Here is a 6,449-nt window from a genome sequence, read left to right on the forward strand (position 1 = left end):
CGATAAGGCTTTCTATTATGTATTTTCAATATTTTGAAGTTTTTAACCTCCTGTTCAAACAGAAGGAACTAATTCGCCTTCCGGATTCCGGTTAAACATAGATTTAGGTTTTACAAAGCCCACGTATAAATATCCCGCCCGTTTTATATATTTTCAAAGTTTTTTTTTTACCGCGATTTCTAACATTTTCCAAAAAGTTTGTAATTTTTCATGAACAAAAAAACTTCTTGGCGAACATTTTTTTAATTTCAAAGGTATTTTTATTTTCATGGTCTTAGGTGATTTTTCAACCAAAGTGTCTAACATTTTCGTATTCGCGGTCAGTACAGAATTACTTGGTTAAAAATATCTACTATATGAACATGAGCCTGTAATTTTCTTTTCTCAGAGGGATAAAGCCTTTGCAGACAATCCCGATCGATTATAGCTATTTTCGAACCAATGTTACTTAATGTGGGCTTCCATGTTATGAAATATAATCTTTGTAGAATATTTTAATTGTAGGGTGATTTTTTGTTTTTTAAGGGTTCCGTTTTTAGGTATTTCTAAAAACGGAACCCTTAAATATATAGGTCCATTTTTTCGGATAGCCCCCATATAAGGGTACCCCCAATTTTCGGTATTTTGGGGTTCTTGAGCGCGTTTTTCTACCGAATTCGCTGCAATTTTGTATTTTGTAGTCGTATATGGTAACAAATCTCCCCACCAAAAATATTAATATTTGCCCCCATTTTGGGGTAGTCCCCATATTACCCCCTTTTTTATATTAAAATAGTTACCTAATTTGTTCCGCGGTTAGGGTTTTGGTTCTAAGACTCTGTTGTAATCATTTCACCTGCGAAGGATATCGAGATAAAAAACTAGAACATAGGGTTCGATAATGAACTATATGTGACCTATAACCCGCATTTAGGCCTAGGCCCTGTGTGGGAGGTACCAGAAGGAGTGGACCGATATTTTCCATCTTCGAACTTGAACTAAGTTTGGAAGAAATAATAATATGGGCAAAGTTTGGACGAAATCAAATTTTTCTGAAACAAATTTGACCCAAAGAAACATGGGGTCTAGAACCAATATTTCGATGAGGCACATTTTCAGAGTGTCAAAGTGTATACACCTTCATTAGCCACAAGGCTGAAGGTTTAATTATCCATTAAAAATTTCTGAAATTTGTATTATGGTTTACATAATCCGTTTTTAGAAATGTCGGTATAGGTCCACTTCTTGGTATGTTCCCTATATTTTCATTTCTAGTATCTGTCAGTATATACATGGTGGAGGGTATCCAAAGTTCGGCCCTGCCGAACTTAACGCTTTTTCACTTGTTTCTTATTTAGCCCGTTCCCGTACTGCAAGCTTCTGGTAACAAATTATTGAAAACATGGCCCGGACGAACTATTCATACCCTCCACAATGAGGATGACAATCAAAATATCTAAAATAAATTGGGGCTCCTAGGAGAAAACTCATGTTATGATAGGACCTTAAACATACCGAAAAGTACGTGAGAAAAAGTGGGCTACCGTTATATGGGGCTATAATAAAACGGAGATCGATATTGATATTTTTTGGTAGTGAGATTTGATAGCCAATGAAAATACCAAATTACATCCAATTCGGTTGAAAAACATGTCCAAAATCCCTAGAATAGCGAATATTTGGGGGTTTCGTTATATGGGGAATACCCTGAAGCCTGGGTTAATATGTATTATCCATTAAGTATTGTGTTATTCAATGGGAACCTTAAATACAAAATCACAGCCAATTTGGTTGGAAAACGTGTCCAAAATTCATGTTGGAATTGTGTAAAATTGAATATGCTTTACAAAAATAGTCCCCATTATATTTGACTGAAGACATGTTATCTAAAAAATTAGCTGCAATTGCCGCAAACAATGATGTAAAGCTCTTTCTTCATGAAGTTTAGACTACGTTTAGATTTACGAAATCCACTCGATCTCAAATGTCAATTCCATATCATATACGTAAAATATAATGCACTGGATTTAAACCCATGATTAAGGTGACGTATAGGCTATGGAATTGAAGTTTGAGATCGAGTGGATTTAGTAGACTAGAGGAAGTGATGCAAATGTGGTATAGGTTGGTGGTTGGTAATGTGGTATAGTCACTTTTTTTGTAAACTGAAAATTTTAGAATAACTGAAATATGTTCTATAGTTAGCTGTTCTCAAAAAAATAATATAGCAATGATCTGTTTAATTTATTTAATTCACGTTGAGAATCAGTAGCAATAATTAAATTTTTCATGAAATTGACTTTTTTCGGTTGAAGTTTAAAAATAATTTTTATTTAATATATAATATTTTTATTTAATATATAATATTTTTATTTAATATATAATATTTGTTAATACGTGTGTGTAGCGATTCAAAATTTACATAGTTGACAATAATAAAAGAAATTGGTTAATTTTTTACACATAAAACGGCATATATTAGAACTTTTTACAGGGTTAACCTACTTTATGAGGACTTATTTGACATATATGCAAAGGAATTGACAATTGAAACCTACTGGGTTAACGAAATCCGGTTAAATGTAAACGTACTATAAAAGTCATTTTAGATAGACTTTTACTAAAATGTTTAAATTTGTCTGATCTTTTGACAACTGAAATATATTAATGAAAGCCTTCTAAATTGATTCCAATAAGTCTCAAATTGCGATTTGTTGCGTTTTTCATGATATATCAGTTTTTTGTAGGGAACTTCAGAATAAAAAACAATACAATTTTCGATATTTGGTTTGATGAAAGAAACAAAAGCAAAGAAACATATTGTTGTTTACAAAGTCCCCGCAAGTAAAGTTGGCAATAACAACAATATGGACGAAAAATACGTCAAATTAAAAAAGGGAATTAGGTTATTTTGCACGGTCCATCTTGATAAATAATGGACCAAATGAAATATAACTTTTCCGCGAAAAAAATACACTCGAATTTTTATTACAAAATAAATAACATGACTCGTAAACCGCAAATAGGTTATCGAAGGAAAGATTATAATAAAAAATCTAAAACATGGAGAAGAGGAAATGGCGGGCTTGAGTTCCCCTTAGAATATAAACTACCAAAAATTTACTTTTTTCAGCATTGATTAAAAATTAAAAAGTGACATATGAAAAAAATTTTGTTCATTATATTCAGTGTTTGCTATAATTGTGTTCGACTGTAATAAGCATGGTTTTATCGCACTTTTACATATTAACAACTTTAAAGAGTGTCTGCAAAAACATACAACATTGTAATAATTTTTCCTTAAAAAATCTAATCGCGAGGTCGAAATTTTTATAACTTACTACCCTAATCGCTTTCAACCGTTTGTTATGTTTAAGAAAATATCTGAGAAAGAATTAGCTTAGTTCGTTATATGTGTAGTTGCTTATAACCGTTGTTCGTTATATCCGGTTTCTACTGTGGAAATCTGCGTTTTCCCCTTCTTGTACATATAAATCATTTAAAAAGTCAAAAAATCGTTTAAAACCGCTGTTATTAATTTTTGCCTCAAAAACAGGGCAAATTACCTATAGTGCAATGGAGGTAGAATTTTTGAAATTAAAAAAAAGGTTCCAAAACAGAAATGTTTTTCTTTCCAAAATGACAAAATGTAAAATGTAATTTTTACATTTTATGTCAATAATTTTTCATTTTACACAAATTTTATTCTAATATGTGATGATAATGGAGGGACGAAAAACATCAAACGGTAGCGGAATTATTGAACTGGTGTCTATTAACATTACTGATAATAACATAATAGGACAAAAAATTATGAGTAGAAAATTTCTGATTTGGACCAATTTTTACTTCCTGGCCATTTAAGATTGGATGAGTAGTTATCTGAGTATCATACATACTATTATGAATAGACTTGTTCATTATATTCAGATATGGGCATAGAAAATGAATATTAGTTTGGAGGTATGATTACGGTTGGTGCCATAACTCTTGGTCATCGCGAAATATTGGACGTTTATTTGGCCTATCTTACTTCCGTGGGATGACATGACTGACTGCGAAAATTTCAGCAAAGTCCATTCAGCGATTTTTGTGTCTACAATCAATGTTTTTCATTTTTGTATGTATAGACATATTAAATTCAATGGGGAGTAAATTCCCCCATTGTAACGCGACAATTTTTATAGGGATGTTGCTTATTTGTAATAAATTTACCCAGACAAATTTTGAAGTGAGAATGTGTATCCCTTCTTAAGATATAAGCATGGAATATCTATGTTATTTCAGATTTTTGATTACTTTTGATGCTATAACTTCACATCCACGCGGAATTTTATGATTTTATCTGCTCTATGTTTTTTGTATCGGGTTGCATGACGTGCTGTAAAAATCTCAGTAAAATCTATTCAACGGTTTTTGACTTTTCAAACAAATTTTTTTATTCTCTATATGTAGATTATTTAAATGCTATGGGGATTACATTTTCCCCTAAAGTACCGCGCTCATTTTTGTATGGACGATGGGTATTTACACATACATAATTCAGACAAATTTTTAAGGCGTTCTATGTTGACATACTATGTTAATCTCATTAACATCTGTTCAGCGGTTTTTGCGTCTATTTTATATATAGATATATATAGATTAAAGTTCCACTCAACGTATCCATTAAAAATCTTAACATACCTAAATCGAGCTAATTCGCATTCATTAAAAACAATAAATTATATAAGATATCATGTGCTATACCACATTACCTGCACTTTTTTTAAATCACTTTTAATGGAATTTCAAATATTTCCTCAAATATCTCTTAAATTGTTAGAATAATATTATTTTCAAATTGATACATGGAAAGCCAACACATGTAGCATGTTAAGTGTAAAAGTGCAATTTAATCGAATAAAAAATAAAAATTTGGCAATCTAAAAACAAATGGGTATACCACATTTATAAACGAGCCGTTAGAGTTATCAGGAAATCATCACTCCATAACTCCAAAACATAATTCCATTTTACATCCCCAAATAAAAGGTTCCAAATAAATGTTGCGAATCGAAAAAAGTGATATAAATTGATTAAAAAAGTAATATTTACTTGACAAACTGTATAAATTTTATACACAGTTTTGTTATGTGCTTTACAATTTCCCATATTATCGACTGATGATGCGGATTTACGGTCACATAATGTCATTAAACTGCAATCAAATTGCAATAAACTCTCCTTTTTATCTATCATTGAAATGCAAAAATAAAAAATAACAGAATGCATGAATGCTAGGATTCGATTAAAACTTGAAAATTCGTGTACTGCATTTCATGGACGTAGAATAGCCAATGTGCATAACAACCGTGTGTCCTTCTCTACGGCTTCTTAATAAAGGTACTCGCACTTACTCGTAATACCAAGCGATCACGTTTAATGTTTTCAAACTAATCCAACCACAACTGCAGCATGAAAAGTTTATTTTTTTTCTCATAAAAGTTCATTGTTGGATATGATTACTTACATCGGAATAATTCATTGCACGCATCTTGTTTTCAAAGAAGGCGAGAACAATATTCGGAATGAAACAATGTAGGCCCTTTGTTTGGCGCGTAGCATTTAAAAGGAATAACTGGACATTTATGTGTGAAATCTGTGTGTGAAAAATTAAAATAATTAGAGGATATATTGGGACCCCCAGATAAATTGGCGTTGAAAATATTCAAAAGTGGTTTCCTTATTATAGCATCCAGAATAGAAATTATAGATCGTATATTAAATTTGTCACACCGCTTGTAGCTCATCGAAATAATAATTTCCGATCCCATAAAGTATATATCTTGGTAAAATTCTAAAGCGACATAATTATGTCCACACTTCTTTTATAATCACGTTATCTTCCGAAGGAATTGAGATAGGGTTCTGATATTTTGCATAGAGTTGTTTTTATCTACAATCAGGTCAAGTTCACGGGTAGGCTATATAATTTATGAGATTTAGGGTCATTTTAAAATTTTGAGCATGATTTTCAAACGTGTTGAGTTAATTTTGTATTCTCATACCAAAAAATATGACTCAAAACCTATTTCGATGTTTTTTATTTTTTGTGATAGCTCTAGAGGCCACAATTATGACGAAAAAAGGCATAGATATTTTTTACATAACTAGTCAAATTACAAAATTTGCGTGTTACGGAAAACATGAATTGGAAAGAGGGATGGATGTAATCGTATCAGTCCTATTGATGTAAGAGACGGATAAATAAAATATACTCAAATTAGTATAGGGGTCCAGATATTCTAACATGTTTTAATATTATGATAAGACTGTACATCGATATTTTGAGATATCATTGGATAGCGTCCAATCTTAGGTGCATGTTTTGAGCATTTGGGGATATTTGCCATAAAAAGTGTCTGCAATGCAGTATTTCTTGTGTCATCATAGACCCACTTTTTGGCATAAATATTTAAAAATAATTT

The sequence above is a fragment of the Musca vetustissima genome, unplaced genomic scaffold (genome assembly GCF_032173495.1).
Source record: "Musca vetustissima isolate MV318-11 ecotype Yass unplaced genomic scaffold, APGP_CSIRO_Mvet_v1 utg1603, whole genome shotgun sequence".
Taxonomy (NCBI): Eukaryota; Metazoa; Arthropoda; class Insecta; order Diptera; family Muscidae; genus Musca; species Musca vetustissima.